At 45.0% G+C, this 22,126-nt stretch overlaps 1 protein-coding gene and 1 pseudogene across 4 annotated transcripts in view; one reads left to right on the forward strand and one right to left on the reverse strand.

The window, feature by feature from the left end:
• Nucleotides 1-22,126, reverse strand: part of CGNL1 (cingulin like 1) — a 158,821-nt gene that overhangs the window by 109,567 nt on the left and 27,128 nt on the right. The window lies entirely within an intron of this gene.
• LOC123386237 lies at nt 17,103-21,274 on the forward strand (annotated as a pseudogene).

Here is a 22,126-nt window from a genome sequence, read left to right on the forward strand (position 1 = left end):
TCTCCCTCTCTCTCTGACCCTCCCCTGCTCATGCTCTCTCTTTCTCTGTCTGAAAAATAAATAAAAACATTAAAAAAAAAAAAAAAGAAGTTCGCAATTCTGGGAACACAGCACCAAGGTGCAAGGGTGGGGAATGTGTCTGACATTTGACTCAAGTCAAATCCCGGCTCTGGACAAGTTCTTTATCATCTCTGAATGTTTCCCTATCACTAAAGCCAGATTATTGACGATGAGTGTATTTGGTAATTGAGAAAATTAAATCATATATTGTATGCTAAACAAAATAACAGGAAATAATAAGTGAAAAATAAGGAATGTGGCATTTATGGCTACAAGAAAGTAACTTTGATCATAAAATGTTTTTCAATACTTACGAGTCAGAGACTAAAAACCACACTGGTTAACCAAACAGCTCTTAACCACCAACATCCTGAAATAAGTTATTAACTAATTAAGAACCCAGACAGCTGAGAATCTAAAGTACAGTGCTATGTCTATAGTGGAAATTTAATAAACAACTGTTGCAAGTATAAACGGATTGTCTGTATGTTGCCAAGCACACAGAAAAGATCTTATCCAGAGACAGATCCATGACATTTGTGCTACAGTTTCCTATAGGGAGTCTAAGCCCAAAATACATAAACACAAGGTTATCGATCACTGCCATTTTTCTACAAGCCGAAATCTAGCCTCAAAATCCTCCTCAACGCTACACCCCTGTAGTCACTGACAATTAGCGTAGACATAAAATAAAACCTACTTGCCGGGGTGCCTGGGTGGCTCAGTCAGTTAAGCGTGTGACTTTGGCTCAGGTCATGATCCTGCCATTTCTGAGTTTGAGCTCTGTGTCAGGCTCTGTGCTAACACCTCAGAGCCTGGAGCCTGCTTCGGATTCTGTGTCTCCCTTCTCTCTGCCCCTCCCCTATTCACATACTCTGTCTCTCTCTCTCTCAAAAATAAACATTAAAAAAATTAATAACTAAATAAAATTGTTCTTGATATTTTAAAGCAAGTTGTCCTGCCACTATAAAAACGAAGAACCAGGGGTGCCTGGGTGGCTCAGTCGGTTGGGCGTCCAACTTCGGCTCAGGTCATGATCTCACGGTTCGTGAGTTTGAGCCCCGCATCAGGCACTGTGCTGACAGCTCGGCTTAGGATTCTGTGTCTCCCTCTCTCTCTGTCCCTCCCCTCCTCGTGCTCCATCTCTCACTGTCTCAAAAATAAACATTAAAAATTTTTTTTTAAATAAAAAAAAAAGAAGGGTTACTCTTCAAGGAGGCCTTCCTGCTTGCCATATTCCTGGCAGCCAGAATAGCGTCTTACACATGGCAGGCACCAAATGAACAAATGAATGAACTAATTAATAACGTATGCATGATGCACACAGCTCCTTTTAAAATGGGAACAATTTTTAAAAAGTCAAGGTTTTCCAAAACAAATCTCCTATGCCCACCTTTCACACATACTCCTACCTTTAGCTGTTATATGTGTCGCTGTTTAAAACACTAGAACCTGGGGCTCCTAGGTGACTCAGTCAGTTGAGCGTCTGACTTCAACTCAGGTCATGATATCATAGCTCATGAGTTCGAGCTCTGCATCAGGCTCTATGCTGACAGCTCAGAGCCTGGAGCCTGCTTCCGATTCTGTGTCTCCCTTTCTCTCTGCCCCTCCCTCATTCGTGCTCTCTCTGTCTCTCTCAAAAATAAATAAACATTAAAGAAATTTTGTTAACTAAAAAAATAAAACACTAGAACCTGAACATCAGGATTATTGTGGCTTTTATTCCCACCCTGGGCAGCCACGTTCATATGATGTGTGTGCTCCAAAAGCAGAAAGCAGGCCCTGGGTTACGAAGCGTCTCCTAAGGGAAGTAAAGAGGACACTGTGGAATTCCAACAAGGCCAGCTAGAACAAGCCCCGTTCCTAGAACCTCCTCAAACGCAATTTCTGCCAAGTGAATTCCAAAGCTAAACATTCTCCTCTGGAATATACGTTATGCCTTCTGCAAAGTGTCTCTTCTTGGTCACTCAAAATAAGATGACCAGGGAAATCTGTCCACCTTTGCCCACATCAGGGAAAAGATGGCAAGAGTCAGTATCATGAGCAAACCTGGCCAGATGAGAGCAAAATCCAGAGTCACCCAGGAAGGGTCCATGGCACGGAGTCTTCCCACTTCCCTTCAGGCATCGATTCATAAGCCAACCAGGTGCCTTAAATGTACCTCTCAGCTATCTGCACAGGACCCAGCAAGACCGCTACAAATGACAGGCACCTGGATTTGTCCCCAGAAGCTTACTCAGTATCATACAGCAGGACTATTAAAAACAAAAGGTAACAGGGGCGCCTGGGTGGCGCAGTCGGTTAAGTGTCCGACTTCAGCCAGGTCACGATCTCGCGGTCCGTGAGTTCGAGCCCCGCGTCGGGCTCTGGGCTGATGGCTCAGAGCCTGGAACCTGTTTCCGATTCTGTGTCTCCCTCTCTCTCTGCCCCTTCCCCGTTCATGCTCTGTCTCTCTCTCTGTCCCAAAAATAAATAAACGTTGAAAAAAAAAATTAAAAACAAAAACAAAAACAAAACAAAAGGTAACAGTGTGTAGCCACCCAAAAATCGTAAAATAGCAAATTAAAATAAACCTGAAATAGAAACCTAGCAGATTCCCACATGTGCAAATGCAGGTTTTCTGTTCATCAGTTATTACCCCCAATGTTTGGTGACGCCAGAAGCCTGATAAACTCTTGGGCGCGTGGCAGGGGAAGGGGGACTATCCCAGAGGCCAAAGTCACACCAAACATGCTGCATCTTGCTCTCACCGGTTACTCGGGTAATTAGAGAACGGGTAGTTCTTTTAGATAATGTGAGCGTTTCTGAGGCCCTCACTCGCCTTCTTCTTTCCTGAAACACCCCCACCCACCCCATCCCTACCTTCACATTCCACTCTTCATCTTCTGCCCCAGCCTCCCGGGCTGCACAGCTCCACACGGCTGAGCTCATTAGTACGACAGCCTTGAATTATAAATGGAAGTTGCCATTGTTTGTGCCCCACCACCACCACCAAATTCATGTTGAATTTCTAACCCCCAAAGATGATGCTACTAGGAGGTAGGGCCTCTTGGGAGGCGTTAGGTCATTGAGGGTGGAGCCCTCATGAATAGGATTAGTGTTCTTTTAAAAAAGATGCCAGAGAGTCCCCTAGTCCCTTCCACCCTGTGAAGATAACAGCAAGAAGGCATGAGCTATGAAACCCGAAAGAGGGCCCTCACCAGAACATCACAGGCTGGAGCCTTTATCTTCAACGTCCAAACCTGTGATAAGTCCATTTCTGTTGTTTATAACCTACCCAGTCTCTGGTATTTTGTTAGAGCAGCCCTAAGGTACAAAGACAGAAATGAACACGATATAAACAAACGCCATGTATTCAAATGAAATGTGTGTGCAAGTACCATTCACAGGTCATTTCAAAGCAAATCTGTCTGCTCTTGGATCTCATTTCCCAAGTGCAGAACCCCTCCTCTCTGGTCTCGTGGGGCCAGAAGCACCAAGGTCAAGTCAGAACTGGGAGCTTCTCCCTGCACACCTTTGTAACCCCAGCCCTGGCAGTGATGGGCAAAGGCCGTCAATTCCATTGTCTTTGTTTTATACAGAAATAACAATGTTTTATGCAGATGTCTCCTGTACGGAAGTTGTACAATTCATGATGTTTTTCAATGATTAGAAATTGAAGCAGTAACCAGAAACAGAAGTTTCAACTATGTAAAAAAACAAAAATATTACATATTTTATCCTTTTGGGATTTGTCAGTATATTCTTTGGTATTCATAGGAATATGGATGTTTCAAAATTTCACTCTCTTGAAAGCATGCTAAAATAGCCCACTCAGAGCCTCCACTAATCTTATTTTGTTAAAAATAGCTTTTCACAAGCAGTTTGAAACATTAAAACGTATTCCTAGGTGTCCCTATTTTCGTCTTTCACAAGCTTGTATAATGTACAGATGCCTTAAAGAAAAGGTTCTCAAAGACCCTTAGTGTTAACTTACTGTACAAATATAAAACCATTATAGTTCCTATGATACCATACAACCATGTTTAAAAAAATACATTTAAGAAGCCAATGCAATTTTTTTAAATACATTTAAGAAGCCAATACAATTCAGGGCACCTGGGTGGCTCAGGAGGTTGAGTGTCCGACTTCAGCTCAGGTCATGATCTTGTGGTTTGTGAGTTCGAGCCCCACATCAGGCTCTGTGCTGACATCTCGGAGCCTGGAGCCTGCTTCGGGTTCGGTATCTCCCCTATTCTCTGCCCCTCCCATGTTCATGTTCTGTCTCTCTCTCTGTTTCTCAATAATGAATAAATGTTAAAAAAAAAAAAAAGAACTTTTTTTTTTTAAAGAAGCCAATACAATTCAAATTCACAACATAAATTTGTATCGAGGATAACGTTAATTTTGCTGAAACTAAATCGCGATACCGGTGTGAACAAAAAGACAATGACCCATGCAGTGCAGATTTTCATGGTTTCACTGGACAATTTTTTGTGCCCAGTTTTTAATTCAAACGACTATGAAACCTCCCTTTGTGCAGTCTGGTCATAAAACTACTGGGTATTCACGTGGTGTGATGGCCTCATTTACATGCCCACTGTATCTCCGTGTTTTCCCAACACATCATGATCATTGAAATACGATGTTATTACCTAAACCCAACCCTTATAAACACAGCCATTGGAACTGAGTGTTGGTAATCCAGTTGTCACCTCATCACTCAGGATACGCTGACTGATGCTAATGTTTCCCTTAGTCATTAACAACTTCTCATGGAGAGCCCCTCCGTGCTAGGCCCCCTTCCAAGGCAGTTACCCATAGAACTTACGCTCTAGTGGGGAGAACAAACAAGGAACTCATACAGCGACAATGCTATGAGGAAAAGGAAGCAGGGCAAGAAGAGTGCAAGGTGGTGGTGAAGGTCCTTCTGAGCTACAATGATCAAGGAAGCTCTCTCCGAGAGGGAGACACCTGATTTGAAGGCTATCAGATCTTTGCAAAGTCGTGAGAGGGCCAGGTAGACACAACACCAAGTTTAGAGTTCCCAAGAAAGGGATTTACGATTCAAGTTAGAAAATCAGCAAGAAAGCCAACCTGGCCAGAACTAATTAACAGGTGAGCAGGGGAGGAGCAGGGGAGGAGCAGGGGAGGAGCAGGGGAGGAGCAGGGGAGCACAGAGCAGTGGGCAGGAGCCAAATGATGGGGTATGCAGGAATCCCATAGGGCTCTGGTCTCATCCCAAGTCAGGTAGTTAGTCACCAATGGGAGTCAAATGATGTTGAAAGCCAGGGGCTGGATGAGCTCCACTAGGAAGTCATGCAGATGCAGGGGCGGAGGACAGAGCCCCAGTGCCTCACTGCACAGTGTGCTCCTGGACAGAGTAACAGCATCCCGTGGGAGCTTGTGAGAAATGCACTCTTAAGTCCCACCCACACCCAGTGAATCATTATCTGCATTTAACAAGATCCACCAGGAGGGCCTAAGCCCCACCCCAACAACACTGAGGAGAAGAGAAGGAACAAAGACATAGAGTAGGGACTGTCAGGGGGCGGGAGAAAACCAGGAGAGTGGGGTGGCCTCCAAGCCCACAGAAGCTGGGGTTCAAAAAGGAAGGAAGGTCCAATAAGGCAAATGCTGCTAGTAAGTCGGTGAAGACTAGAGAACGATCCCAGTATTAAACAGGATGGAGATCAAAGGTAACCTTGACAAGAGCTCTGTCACTGAGCAGGAAGGCAGGGAAACATGATCAGAGCAGACCAGCAAAAGAACAGAGTAAAGACAACTCTTCCAAGGAATGTCAATTATCATAGAAACTAAAACACAAAAATACAGGCAGTCAGGGAAAACTTCGGTGCCTCCTTTGCCCACCCCACTCTCCTTCCACCCCAAAATGAGCTATCTGCAGAATTTGTTTCCAATCCCCAGGGATGTGTTTGCAGCCCGGACAGTGGCGGGGGGGGGGGGGGGGGGGGGGGCCAACGAAACGCAAAACCTGGTATTCACGCTCAAGGAATTCTGAGCCAGACCTTACCTACTTGAATGGAATATTACTTTTCTCCTTCCCCCTGGCAGTTGCCTATTGTCCCCAGTTGCAGCTGAACCTTCAAGGGTGTGCCAAGAGCAGCTCAAGTACAGTCTGCATTTAATTTAGACCAACGGCAAAGCACATGGAAATACCTTTTCACCCTGGGAATGCCAGAAAAGACATAAACAATTCCAACCCAAAAGAATCCAAAGGGGAAAAAAGTCACTCTTTTCCCCTCTCCTCTGTTGGTCTCCCCTTGACCTATTAATGCCCATGCCCACCCAGTCCTACTCCAAGCAGAGGGGAGTCTACATAGAATCACAATCTAAAGGTGGAAGGGTTTTCAGAGACCACACAACATACCCTTGACTTCTGTTAGAGGAACCACTTTCAAGCTCCTTAGTTCCAAGTTTTTAGACTCAAACCACTGCCCTGGGATCCGTTCCTATCCCCATTATCACTTCTCACTCGCCAGAACAGCAATTTCAGCTTACTCTCCTCTGCCTACACCCAGTATTGACGTTAGGCCCCTCATCTCTGTCTTACTGTCCCACAACATACCACATGGGAGCTGTTCGTTAGTTAATAATAGTAATAATAATAAATAGTAATAATGTAATTAACCCTTAAACATTCACACTATGCACCAAGTACTCTTCTAAATGCTTATATACTAAACATTAACCTACTCCGAGCTGTAATGCCTAAAACTAACCTCTGGACATCAGCCTAATGTTGAACATTAACACATACACTTCAACATGGGTGGGTAAGTGATGACCATATAGAAAAACACTGCAAAAGAAGAATGTACAAAGGTCTTATTTTTCTCCTAAGGGCTGAATTTAGAAAGGTTTTGTATTAAAACCCAAAGTGTAATTTGTTTTCCTGGCTAGCTCTCCCCAGGGGGAGGCTTCTAGGAGTTACAGCACTAGAAATCATGCTGTGAAGCCCTGGCAAATTTACCCTGTACTCTTTGACTGTCCTGACGGTGGCAGGAAGCAGACATTCCTATCAAAACAGGTGCCAAGTTGTGAAATGAAACAGCCAATAAAAGTAAATAACTTTTTTTTTTTAATCCTAGACATGAAAAAGATCACTACAAAGGAAAGAGAAAACATGAAGAGGAAAAGGAAGAAACACAAAAGGAAAACAATGAAAGGAAGTCCCTCCCTGGCAGTTAAGAGGTTTTAAAATTGCCCATCTGTAAGCGTAGAGGGTCACACATTTCTCTGGAGCGTCAGGCTTGTTTCTGTTTCCCATGCCAGGGACAGCGCCTGTGACTTCTCTACTTACACGGAGTGAGCAGACAGCTGTAAGGCAAAGACATGATGATCTGTCTAAAGAAACTAGAAACACAAAGAACTCAAAATCAGCATCCCAGAGAAAAATCTGCCTCAAGGAAGCCTCAGCCTTTAATGTGGAACGTTTAACCACCACTCACATCCACCTTGCCATGTTCTGGCTTACAAAGCACTTCCAAGCTCACGATCTCGGGCAGGACGGGAGCACATGATGCTGTCTGGCTGACCACAGTGAAGAGCAGGGAGACGAGTCCAGCTCCGAGCCACCGGAGAGCATGCTCCCAGACCCTTCTCAGTGCTCTTCCTGCTTCTAAAACCAGGCCCTCCTGCTCCCAGGTAGGCTCAGTATGTTTGGGGAATGGGGTTATGTTTTTCTCCAACTAGGTGATTATAATCTTTCCAGTGAGCAGTATTCCCTTGATCCTAAGGCTTACTTTGGCCAAAAGCATCCCATTAGATAGCATCAGACAATTCCAACAGAGGCTCTACCCAGGAGCTCTCATTTATAAATGTACCACTAAGAACACTACCTAAACCTACCTCCTACCCCAGATCACCAGAGGGAAGAGAGGTGCCTTTGTTGTTTAAAGGTAGAAAGGGAATGGAGGATATGGTTTATGAAACGGCTCCACAACAGTACAGTGGTGCTCATCCTTCCATATACAGGGCTGCATTAGTCTGCTCACAACAAGTACCAATGACCGAGTGCCTTCAACAACGGAACTTTATTTCTCACAGTTCTGGAGGCTGGGAAGTCCAAGATCAAAGTACTAACCAATTCGGTTCCTGATGAAATCTCTCTTCCTGGCTTATAGGCGGTAGACTTCTCGCTGTCATCACATGGCCTTCCCTCAGTGCCTGTGTGTGCAAAGAGATCTCTCTCTCCCCCTTCTTCCAAAACCACTACTCCCATCATGAGGGCCCCACCCTTATGACCCAACCTAATCTAATCCTAATTACTTCCTGAAGGCTCCATCTCCAAATATGATCACCTCAAGGGTTAGGACTTCAACATTTGCATTTGGGGGGAACATAAACCTTTAGTCCATAGCAAATGGGTAGGGACAAAAGGAAGCAGGGAGAGAAAAGATTGTAAGGATCCTGTCATCCAGTGGCAAAGAACCACCAAATATTTGGTAGATATAATTAAATGTCCCCAAGTTTTTCTAACTCAGTTCCCTGACAGCTGAGTCTTCACCTCCCCATTTCTCTCTCCTAAAGAGTCATCAGACCAGAAGAACCTATTTGTATTACAAATGTATGAAAAAACTTCACAGAAGGGGGTGAGGGAAAAGGAAATGATCTAAGTAATTCTAGAAATGAGTGGAGGCCCTAAGACCAAAAGGAACCAGACACAGATATTTTACTGTGTTGATAAAGTTGTTCCCTCGGAAGGAGGGTTAACAATGCTGAAAGCACACGTATACTGCGACTGGTCAAACAAGTAAACAGATGGTGGATGGGTGGGGCCTTATTTCTCACTGGAGGGAGTGGGAAGCTACAGATATGCAAGGGCAGAAGGGCTAGAATGATCTAATGATAGTGGATTCAAGTTGGAGACATCAGCGTGAACTCATGTTCAGCACAATACAGATACAGATAATTATATATTTATAAATAGAGTATATACATGTTTTTCCTTGCTCTGTCAGCCAAGAGGGCTTAGAAGCAACAATATTACAGTAGCCATGGGCACACCCGGCACCCAGATCTTGCTTTATAATGCCAATAAATTCTCTAAAGGAACCAGGGATCCTTGAGGAAATGGCTGATTCCAGGACGGGGGCAGGAAGTATACAAAAGAGCCTGGAGCGTCTTGTAGTGTCAAAAAGTAAGGAAGTGCTTTAAAAAATAAACAAAACAAACAACCCACAATGCCCACAATAATGGAGATATGTGTGAGAGACATGGAGCTTCCAAAGGCCAAAGCTGGAACACACTGAGCAACAGATAATGAAGTGTTAAAACCCAAAGTATAAAAATAAATACCTATGAGTACATATATGCTGATATAAACAAATGATTAAATACATAAATGAAGAAAAAGGGACAAATCCCCCATGCATAAGAAGTGCAAATAATTGATATAGACACTTTAAAAAAAATTTTTTTTAATGTTTATTTGATCTTGAGAGACAGTGAGCACGCAAATGAGCAAGCATAATTGGGGGAGGGGCAGAGTGAGAAAAGGACACAGAATTAGAAGCAGGCTCCAGCTCTGAGCTGTGAGCACAGAGCCCAAGGCGGGGCTCGAACTCAAGAGCCATGAGACCATGACTTGAGCCGAAGTCTGAGGCTTAAGCAACTGAGCCACCCTGGTGCCCCTAGACACTCAGCCTTAAAGGAAGGAGAATATAATTCCTCACTCCCTGAGGCTGCACACACTGACTTCCTGAGAGAGAACCATATGGAAACAAGAATAAATAATAACTTTGCAGTGAAGAAACCTGGCAACATGGCTTCAGCCAGGTCCATACTTCACCAAAGTCAACATCAACAGTGAGAAGTCATAATGATAGAATATACTGTGATGAAAATGGCACTTTACTCTGTCATCTTCCTTTGTCAACCCCCTAGCCCTAGTGTAATCATGAGAAAAGTCTAAAACAAACAGCAATAGAGGGGCATCCTATAAAGTACCTGACCAGTACTCCTCAAAACTGTCAGCATCATTAGAAACAAAAAAAAGTCTCAAGAAATTATCACAGCCCACAAGAGCCTAAGAAGACAGGACAACTACACATACTGTGGTATCCCAGATGGAATCCTGGAATAGGAAAAAGGCATTAAATAAAAACTAAGGAAATCTAAATAAAGTATGGACTGTAACTAACAATAATTTATCAATATTTATTTCTTAATTGTGACAAACCAAACATATGATGTTAATAGAGGAAACTGGGTGGGTGGTATATGAAAACTCTCTGTACTATCATCACAATTTTGTTGTAAATATAAAACTATTCTACAATAAAAAGGGTGTTTTATTTCTTTTCTATTTTTTAAAATTTACATCCAAATTTGTTAGCATATAGTGCAACAATGATTTCAGGAGTAGATTCCTTAGTGCCCCTTACCCATTCAGCCCATCCCCGCTCCCACACCCCCTCCAGTAACCCTTAGTTTGTTGTCCATATTTATGAGTCTCTTGTGTTTTGCCCCCCTCCCTGTTTTTATATTATTTTTGCTTCCTTACCCTTATGTTCAACTGTTCTGTCTTAAAGTCCTCATATGATTGAGGCCATATGATATTTGTCTTTCTCTAATTTCGCTTAGCATAATACCCTCCAGTTCCATCCACATAGTTGCAAATGGCCAGATTTCACTCTTTTTGATTGCCAAGTAATACTCCATTGTATGTATGTATGTGTGTGTGTATATACATACATACATATATATATATATATATATATATACACACACACACACACACACACACCACATCTTCTTTATCCACTCATCCATCAATGGACATTTGGGCTCTTTCCATACTTTGGCTATTGTCGATTGTGCGGCTATAAACATGGGGGTGCATGTGTCCCTTCAAAACAGCACACCTATATCCGTGGATAAATGCTTGGTAGTGCAATTGCTGGGTCGTAGGGTAAAAGGTTGTTTGTTGTTGTTGTTGTTTTTAAGTAACATTAAAAAAATAAGCCACCAGGCAGTCAAACTCACTGTGGTGGTCATCGTGGTCACTCCAGAGCCAACACCTGCAATTCCTGACCCATCTCCCACCTCCGGCCTGGTGGATGGCCAGAACACAGATCCTCATGTCCTTCAACAGGTCACTAGGCATACCACCCTGGTTAGAGCTCAAAACACTGCTCCTGGATAATACCTCTGCCAGAAAAACAACAGGGTACATCATCTTCCAGGACGCAATGAATACAGAGCATCCCATCACAGGGACCTGAAGAGAAATCCAGCAAGTTCCTGAGTTCAAAGGCTACACACGGTGGGTGTATATTATACAACCTGAAGACAGTTTCCCGTAAGACAAAGAGGACAGGTAAATGACTAAGAAACTTGCAAACTACATCTCGTTCATGGAAGGAGGAATGAGCAAGTAGAGAGCTGGGCCAACACTGAAGCTATCTATACCTTCCGCAGAGAAGGCAGCATGGGGGGCAGAGTTTAAATGGGGTATTAAACAAAACCTATTCACCAATGTTGCTTATGGACTAACAGAACTCTACCCCCTTCCTCCTCCATCTCAGACCCAAAGAACATTATTCTCCAAGAGAGAAACATTAATTGGATGAAAAACAGAAGAGCTGAGTTAGTCACAGAGCAGGAGAAATCAAACAGGAGAAAACAGAAAAATAGAAAGGGATTGAGAGCAAGAAAGTAGTCGTGCAAAATGAATGATGAGATGGAAGCTATTATATGGAAGAGGATATTAATTACACTCGCTTGGCTATTAGAAGCCACAGTGACAGGAAGCTTGGACCAGGGTATCATTTGGGCTGAAGAGAAGGAGGGGCCAAGTTAAAGCCCCATTTAAAACATTCCTTAATAAGCACCACCTGAGGACTCTGGTGCCCTGACCTGAAAGCCAGAGTCTCCTTTCCTCCCCAACCATACTCTTCACAGCTGTTCCGTTCTTATAAACACTTGTCCCTCTGACAGGCCCTGAGGTCTCAGACACCTTAGACTGTCACCTGCTAGAGCCCAGGCTGTCACTACCCTGCTTCGATCTGGACCCATTGCTGCCAAAGCCTTAAGCCATTCGGCTGCAGGCGATGTCTGCCAGGCAGTGACACAGATTCAACCCCAAGACCCACCAAACACCCAGGCAACATCTCCCCAGACCCTCTCCCAGCTTCCTCCACAGCAACTGTATTTTCACATTTCCATGATTTTTTATTTTAAATTAATGCCTGTCTCCCCTATCAGACTATAAAATCCATGAGAACAGGAACTATACCGGGTTTTGCTCACCATTTTACCCCCAGTTCCCTACAGCATATGTGACAGTGCGATTGTTTCTGGAATGAATGAATGAATGGAGACTCCTTCACCCACAGCAATCTGAGACCTCCAGAAGGAAAAAGAAGTACATTTCAATTCTGAATGGCTAGCACAGAATTTAATCCTGGAATCCGTTTACCCATAGAAATGGCAGTATAAATAGTGATTAGATGTCTGGTGCTATCAAACTAGATACATAATTAATAGTACAGTAATAAATAATACCAATCATTCCTTGAACATTTACCAAGCATCAAGTACTACACTAAGCACTTTTAATACATTATTCAGCAACCCTGCCAGGGAGGTTATTACTTATTATTATTTACAGGTGAGGCAACTGAGGCTCAGAGAGGATGAATCACTTACCCAAGGTCACCCAGATAGCTGTGTCACAGCCTGAAGTCACCTAGAGCTATCTGACTCCAAAGCTCACTGTCTTCATGACTCCGGATTTTGACCACCTAACAAGTACAACAGATGTTGGTTGGGGGCCTAGAACCTCTAAGCACCATTTATGACACTAAATCCCCAGGACAAAGCATTCTAGCTCCAGACAATCAACGAATTGCAAAATAAACATCTAGAACTCATCTGGGTGATAGGTCGAGGACCATCTGCAGAAGATCACGAGGAGAAAGGAGGCTGAGGCTGCGGTTGCCGGGACCGTGCCTAGAGAACAGCAAGGAGCATCTCTGTGTGCACCCCAGCAGTAGAGACGAGACGATGTCCCAGGTCACACTGACAGCAGGCATCTCCAAGAGCAAGCACTCACCCAGAAGGCCTTCCCAAATATCTCCAATTCAAGCCAGAGAGAAGATGGCTGGCCGACCGCTACAGGCCCAGACAGCAAGGAGGCCATGTTAAGAGCAGGGAAGAGGGCTAGGGTACAAGAGGATGCTGACTTAGTGGAAAAGGAAAGCAGCATGCTAAGTGCTGTCTGGAATTCTAAGGGGAAAATGAGAATATTCTCACCACCTCTTTAAGGGACAATAGAGCAGCCCTGGGAACAGAAACATCTCCCCACCCACGAGAGAGAGACTGGGCAGGCCCTGCCATGAACTCTGGCCCATGGAAAGTGATGATGGGTTTCCACCCCCAAAATATGAAGAGTTTGGATGCTGTCACTCCCATAATTAACAAACTGAAAAAGGGTTGGCCACTTCATGGGGCCACCATAGGGATTAAATGAAGTCCTCAGTGTAGAAGCACTTTTTCAACCGTAGTACATTAAAGAAAAAGAAGGCACCAAAACCCACTTTCTGTCGTTTGTTTGTTTTTTTTTTTTTAACTTCTGGTATTTAAAGACTAGGAAAACATGGCAACTGTTCAGTCTCAGAAAGTAGGTGGACTCACCACACAGAGGCTCTCCGGCAGACACCAACACTTACGGAAGAAGTGGCCATCTGGAAGCCCACACAGGGCTCGCTGGGAGAGAATCATGAGGGACTGGCCTTATTCCTTTTCTGGCAGGGCTGTATGCTGGGAGGCCAAGAACTGATCCTGCAGCCAGATTTCTGAAAGGCACCTTAAGGTTTCTCTTGGAGTCTTTGGTAAGTCCGTGGAGACATTTACCAAGAACCCACCCCATGGAGGGTCCATGCTGGGCCCTGAGTCAGACAAGAGCAATGAACAAAGCGTCAAGGCAGGAATGGTCCACACTGCCTCCAACGTGGGCACAAGGAGCAGGTGGGGAGCTCATGACTGCAAGAGGACAGTCAGCATGGAAAAGACTTTAAAGAAGGCACTTGCAGGTGAGTGGCTTAGAACAACACACATTGATTTTTACTGTAACGGAGGTCAGAAGTCTCACTAGGCTAAGGTCTAGGTGTCATTAGTGTCGCATTCTTCCTGGAGGTTTTAGGGGAAAATCTATTCCCTCACCTTTTCCAGCTTCTAGAAGCTGACTGCATTGCTTAGCTCTTTGGTCCCTTCCTCCATCTTCAAAGCCAGTAGGGTAGCATTTTCTGACTCTGCTTCCTCCATCAGGAGCCTGCTCTGATTTCCGAGTGGGGAGTGCCTTCCTTATGAGAACATGTGATGACCATGGGCCCAGCTGGCGAATCCAAGAGAACCGCCCCATCTCAAGATCCTTACTTTAATCACATCCCTTTTGCCATGTAAGGTGACATGTTCATGGGTTTCAGAATTAAGAGGTAGATATCTTGGGAGGAGGACATTATTCTGCCTGCCACATAAGTCAGTCTCCAGGGGAGAAGGGGAAAAAAAAAAAAAAGTAAACATTCAGAAAGAAGCAGGGATGATATCTTTTTTCAGCTTCCCCACCTCTGATTTCCTGAGGCTGCTGCCTCCTGCCCTTGGGTTCCTTAAGATACCACTCATCCATTCTGTCAACTGCCCCAGAAGATTCTTCACTATGCCCTTGCCCCAAACCACACACCCAGTAGGTGGTAGACAGGAGATTTACACCCTAAAGCCCATGCCCTGAACCACGAAAACCACAGAAGCCCAGGAAACACAGGCAGTGAGTTCAGAGTTAAGGGGCCAAACAGATCAGCAGACTGGACAATAGGTGAGGCCCAAGAAAATGAAGTTTAACAAGGAGAATCAAAGGCCCTGAAGAAACCAATTGTTTGACTCCAAGATGATAAGGCACAGGAGCAAATCTTGTTTTTTTAAGAAAAAAGACTTGGGAGGCGCCTGGGTGGCTCAGTCGGTTGAGCGTCCGACTTCAGCTCAGGTCATGATCTCACACTCCGTGAGTTCGAGCCGTGTGTTGGGCTCTGTGCTAATAGCTCAGAGCCTGGAGCCCGCTTCGGATTCTGTGCCTCCCTCTCTCTCTGCCCCTCCCCTGCTCGTGCTCTCTGTCTCAAAAATAAATAAAAACATTAAAAAAAAATTTTTTTTTTTTTTAAAAAAGAAAAAAGACTTGGGTCGTAGCTGAGAACAAATTTGCTGTGAGACAGATGATGGTCAATGACCACAACGATCTCTGGAAATTAAACATCCAGATTCAGCAGGGCAGGGCAATTAACCACAATGCAGACTCCCTGGAAATCAACAAGTACCCCCAACTATCTCAGAAGTGTATCTTCAGCCCAAGCACACAGCCTCCAGGGAACACGCAGGGAGTCTTGGGGACAAAAGAGGCACCAGTCCAGCAGCCACAATAGCCAAATGGACCCTGCTGATCAGTGCTGTCGCTGGTGAGTTAGGGAGCCCCCTCTGCTTGGGGCTATCAGCAAGAGTCTGGTTTGAGTGGCCAGGATGATTTCAGTACCCAGAAGCTCAGAGAAGGCACTGGGTACAGAGGACGGGAACAGGGCTGAGAACAGGATATATTGTCATGAAACAGAAATACCAGAAGGGCTGCCATTTGAAAAGGGATTAAACTTGCCCTGCATGGCTCCAAAGGTTAGAACAAGGAATCATGAGTAAATGTGCCAGGGACACAAATTCCAATTCGATCTAAGGGAAGGAAGGTTTTCTAACAGAGACACCTAAAGCTAAACCAGGCTGTTTTGGTAGACAGTGAGTCTCCCGTCAGTGGAGGAAGGCAAACAGGCAGGTTTGAGAAGGGACTCCGGGGTCAGCCCTTCAGAACCTGCAGGTTCTTCCAAATCTGGGAGCCAATGATTTCATCTCCTATTTACTCATAACAATCATCCACTTACATATACTGAGAAAATTCAAGGTGATCGGCACCAGAGATAACAAGTACAGAGGTAAGAATGGCCCAAACAGTGCTGAGAAGGGAAGAAGATAAGAGAACAACCAAAGAGCAGAGTTTTCTCCAGATCTTATCCCCCACTAAGTCCCTTGACTGGAGGGAAGCCACTCCTGCCTGCAGCTGGGGGTGGGTGTTCTGGCTCACCCAACACATCCACTCAGGGACTCCAGCCCATACAAGAAGTGAATGCGAATTACTTCAGGCACATCCTCGACGTCAGGACATACTTGTGTCATATCCTGACATGGAGAAAAACACTGACAAGAGCACCATCCAGTATGGTAGAAATTTGATACATGTTAGTAAACTCCTTCAAAGTTGGCCTGTGGTACAGTGCTCATTTTTGTTCTCAACTGTCACAGCTTATTTTCAGACTCCTGTATCAAAATACAAAAACTACAGATATCTTAACATTTTCAAGTAAATCTGATTTTCTCCACTGAATCTGAAAAGACACAAACATGATAAACTTCACTCTTTGTAAGAAAAGGACCGCATTTTATCTTTTTAGCAAAGGAGAGAAGACACTAAAGTCACACAAGAGTATTGCGTTTAATACAAGAATTAAAAGGCACCCTCGTAAGCCATGACAAAATTAGGAAGCAGAGGCTTAATATTTTGAAAAAGCAGTTTTGGTAGGTTCTATTTAGTTTCTCTAGTAGTTAACAAGATTTTTTGCAGGTCTTTAACAAATAATATAGCAACAGATACATTTAGAGTGTATTTATTTTTTCCTCTCTTTCAATCATTATTATTGAGCCTCCTCATACCAACCCTCCAACCCCAAAGCACACACATGGATGTACATGTACACACGCTCACAGGCACTATGCAGACATCATGAGAAAGAAAGTGATAAGAAGGCCTCCACAACCCCCCCTCCCCCCATCTATTAGCCAAAGCAGGTACAGGGAGTACAAGAGAAAGAAGGTGGCTATCTGCCCAAGGGATCAAGTGTCATTCAGGTGATAAACAGAAAGCCAGGGTTCCTGCCCAGTGGTGATACAGACATGTCCCACATCAACAAAGGAAACAAACTGACAATTTAGTGAGTGCCTACCACGAGCCAGGCACTACTTAGGGCACTCTACTTAGGTTCACATCTAACCTGACATTCTGCTCAAATGGGAAAACTTGACTCCCAAGATGGCAGACCTACTAGGCTCCATCCTGAACTCCCTGGAGAAGTCACCCAGTCTTGGTGACCAGGAGTCTCGGCACAAGGCCCAAGAGCAGGTCGCTCGCCTGAAGAAACTACAGGAGCAGGAGAAACAACAGAAAGTGGAGTTTCATAAAGGATGGAGAAAGAGATGTCAGATTTCATCCAAGACAGTGGGCAGATTAAGAAAAAGTTTCAGCCAATGAACGAGATAGAGAGGAGCACCCTACACAATATGGTGGAAGTGGCTGGCCTGACATCCTTCTCCTTCAGAGATGATGAGTGTCTCTATGTCATGATCTTCAAAAAGGAGTTTGCATGCTCAGATGAAGAGCTGGACTCCTATCATTATGGGGAGGAGTGGAACCCCCAGGAGGCTGAGGAGAAACCCCAACTGAAGGAGCTGGCCCAGTGGCAAGAGGAGGCAGCCCAGCAGGGACCTGTGATGGGGAGCCCTGCTAGTGACAACAAGGACAAGTACAGCCGCTTAATCGGCAAGGCAGCAGCCAAGGATGTTACAGGCCACATGCTACAGGCCAACAAGACCTACAGCTGTGTGCCCATGGCCAACAAGAGGGACATGTGTTCCATCAAAGAGGCCATGAATGAGATCCAGGCCAAGAAGGATCCGCAACAGAGCAGGGAAGAGTTGCCACCTAACCTCCCAGACACTCCAGCTCTCTGAGGTATGGCCGGGGGGGGGGGGGGGGGGGGGGGGGAGGGAGGGGGCAGGGAGAGTCAAGGCTGCTGCTATTAGAACCCATCCTGAAGCCGCACCTCCGAACCAGCTCCTAACAGCTGTCCCTCAGGATGGGGAGGCAGGTGTTTGCTTTGTCACTGTTGGAGCTTGGATACGCATGTGTTATGTCTGCTGGTGCGTGCATATGAGTGTGAATGCACGGCTGGGCTTTTAATCTCTATTCTTCTCCTTTGTCCTAGGAATTTTCTCCCCCATGGAGCTGGGATTACTTAACATTCAATAAACACGGCCTGACACCCCCCACCCCCGTAAAGAAAATGAGAAAACTGAAGGACAAGGAGATTTAGTAACTTGGACAAGGTTATAAGCTAACAAATGACAGAGCTAGGATTCTGAGGGCATCTGGTCCATCCCAGCCCCAAGTCCCTGTTCGTCCACTTTACTAGACCATGTTAACTCCTAAGTATGCAGCCCTTACCCCGCAAACAGCAGACCCCCCCAACTAGGGCACAACCCCAGTTTCTTCAAGTGGCAAGCTCCTGCCGGCCAGAACCCCAAACCTTCTTAGCTTAAATACCTTCTGGGCTGATGGTTGGTGCCATCTTACAAATAGAAGGAATTACTGCCACCTGCCAACATAGAAGAAAGCAACGCCCTAACGCGAGACAGCCTACAGTTAAGATGCTCTGTAGGGAAACTTTCCATTCGTAATTCTCTTCTAGTAGTTTTTTCAAACCAAACAACATTTTATTGGGACTTGTTTCTCTACGTTTTTCTCATAAGAAAAACAGCTCCCTGGCTAGACCCAACTTACCATCATGCCTACTCTTGTTATAGTAGCTTCCAATTGTCCAACAGTACAAAAGGTCCCAGGACCATTTGATCCTTTCCTGGACAGGAAAAACATTAATAAATAAAAAATAAATAAAAAAAAAAGCACAGGACAAAACATTAATGCCAACCCCACCGGTAAGCTGGGAAGCTTCCTAGATTCTTCCTCTCCCTCAGGTACCACACCAGTTAATGACTGCTTCTTGTTGACCCTGCCTCCCAGAACATCTCAGCCATTTGTCGTGCTGGCTCCATGGCTTTCCATGAGCTTGCCTGGCAACCCCTCCTCTCCTCAGGCCTCACCTTCCCTGACTCCCCCGGACCACGTTTCCTGTCCTCTGACCCCCTCAACCCCTCCCCACACATGTGCCAGTGCTGCCCAGGCCCACTCACTGGGACTGCCCTATCCCTTCTCTACCTCCCATCACAGACTGTGGGCTCCTGGAGGGCAGGGCTGCCCTGTAATCTCTTCAGCATTCAATCCCGAATGGCCTTCAGTGAATGCACACACCACAGGGAGGAGGCGGCCAAATGGCAATCTCAAGAGTATTCCCCTCGTGAAAGAGGAGCCAAAAGGTCCTGTGCTGACCCCTGGGAAAGGGCATAGTCTTTGGAAGTTTAGCCCTCGAAACACTGCCCAAACTTTGCTTTGGGGCTTAAAGTCACATTTCTGAATAATTGATTCTTTGAGTCCAAAGGGAGCAACTGGGCACTCCTCATATGAAGAAACAGATTTACCTCCGAGCGAGGCATTTGGGAGCAAGGTCTCCATCAAAGGAAAGGAGTCCAGCTTATGAATGTATTTGTTCATCATCCCTGACATCTGGGGCCCCAAGGAAAGCTAACTCTCTTTTCCCTTTACCAGAATAAACACATAATAGGGTGTGACCCACCCTCCACTGCTCTTGGGCAACGACTTCTTGGAACTATTTTCTTTCTGAGCATCCCACCTGCTATAAGATTTCGGCAGCACATGGATATTTAACCAGGTCACTTAACTTCCACCCCACCCTCTCAGCTCCATGCCTCTTGAAGATACTAAACAGAGTAATAATATTTTCAGACATGGGAACAAACTGTCTGAATTCCTTTTTTGAACTTCAAAATTTAAACATCATCAAAAGGGGACTGCTGTTTTCAGTAGCAAAAAGGCTACATGTTATTCTAATGAACTTTCTGATAAGAAATCCAATCCACACTAGACCTACTTTTCACAATTACTTCCCTGACGATGTTTTTGCAGGTTAAGACTAAAAGCAACTCAGAAAATAAAGCCAGTGAGAAATCCACCCCCCCCCCTTCATATTTGCTAAAAACAAAGAAAAAAGCAGAGCCAGGCATCAGGAAGTTTCAGCGAGTCAAGACCTCCCATAAATGCTAAAACTTAGCTCTTGCTGCCATAACAAATGTATTAAAACTCCTCGTGTATACAGAAAGCTTTTTAAAAGTGTTTTTCATGTTTATTTATTTTTGAGAGACAGAGAGAGCATATGAGCGAGCAAGCAAGCAAGCAGGGGAGGGGCAGAGACAGGAGACACAGAATCCAAAGCAGGCTCTAGGCTCTGAGCTGTTGGCACAGAGCCTGATGCAGGGATCGAACTCACAGACAACAAGATCCTGACCTGAGATGAAGTTGGACGCTTAACCGTCTAAGCCACTCAGGCACCCCCAGAAAGCTTTTTTAGGAGCCCACCTCCAAAGAGCAGAGGCAGATGACACAGCTTTGTCATCAGTAGTCAGATGGTTCAACCACAACTGATACCAACTCTACCCCCATGAGGTAACAAAAAACTCACATCAAAGAAACAGATGGCCCAACCTTCCATGTGGCCTGTGAACTGACCAGAAACAAGACAACAAATTCTAGTATCATTCAGTAAGCACTAAGTTACTATTTCATAAGTAGTCAACATTTTGATAAACAAATGAACGCAAGGAAAAGCACTTATTTCAGAATGTATTCAGAGCACAGCACTATCGGTAACTCTGGCCATTAGTTCAGTATGCATACTAATACCTTTCTGGATTTACACAGCACACTCCTGTGACCTTCTTACCACACTCTCGTGTGTTTGGTCAACATTTTCAAACACATTTTGAACCAGCAGGCACGTGGTTTCCTGAGGTACTCGCTCCAGCTTGTTGTTCCCACCTTCAGTGCCCTTTGTTACTCCCCGCTCCTCTTCTGTGTCACTAAGCCACTGCCACTCTCAGTGGCTACAGAACAAGTCCATAGCAAGTCCTGTGCTTTCTGTAAGCCCACAGAAAGTTCTAGGTTGTCCACTTCCTTCGTTCTCAAAACCCTGCACTGGCTTCCCATGGCCATCACAATAAAAGCCTTAAGATGACCTGTGAAATCCAGCAGGTTCTGCGTCCCCAACCCCACTACCTCTTAGAACAGTCTCCCATCCCACATTTCCCCTTGCTGCTCCCAGAACACACTTTAGGGCCATACGGCCCCCATCTCCTTTTCCCAATGCTCTTCCCCTAGGATAGCCATGCTCCAGACTTTCCGTCCAGCCTCAACTTCTTGTTGGCCATCTCATAGGAAAGACGATCCCCATAAAGTAGGATTTTCCACCATCCCCCACCCACCTTACCTCACCAAATTGTTCTTCTGAGCTCTTATCACCCACTGATATGCCTTTGTGTGTTTACTGGCATCTCCTCCAGTAGATCTCCCCCACCGAAACACAAGGTACCAAGAGTAGGATCTGTGCTTTGCGATCCTTTGATAAAGATACCACCACCTATCCTCTAGGGTTAATGTAGGGTCTGGCACTTAGTTGTAAACATAGCAGTTGGTAAGCATCTGTATTGAACGAATAAAAGGCATTTGTCTTAAATGTAAATTGCAGCCCCACACAGTTAAATAAAGCCAACACCTTCTGAGAGCTTTTGCGTCTTCTCTAAACCGTGGGGAAGGGGGCAGAGTCTGGGCTGGGGAAGGCAAACATGGAAGAAGCACAGAAAAAGATTAATAAAGCACCTTTTCAGAGGTCCCCATCCTTTCTCCCCTCCCCACACACTCTTAAACAATAGAAAAGAGTTGAAGATTGTACAGAACAAAGCTAAGAATGCTGCAGAAAACAGAGAACCTATCACAGAGTCCAAACAGGAAGATTTAGAAAGACAAAGCCTTACCCGGGAGCAGGAAAAGCAAAGATCACAGCTCCCAAATCGGAAGCAGGGCCAAACGGCAACCCAAAGTCAGTGACACAGGTAAGTGTGAGAAATGAGGTGAGTATGAGAAAGATGGTCCAGCCCAGGGATGGTGGAAGCAGTGATGTTGATGTCACCACTGACACTGGAGGCCAGGAGAAGGGCGAAGTAAACAAGAGAGCCATCAACATTGACACAGCACTTTACAGTTCAGAAAGCATCAACACCACATGACTGT

The sequence above is a fragment of the Felis catus genome, chromosome B3, assembly GCF_018350175.1.
Source record: "Felis catus isolate Fca126 chromosome B3, F.catus_Fca126_mat1.0, whole genome shotgun sequence".
NCBI lineage: Eukaryota > Metazoa > Chordata > Mammalia > Carnivora > Felidae > Felis > Felis catus.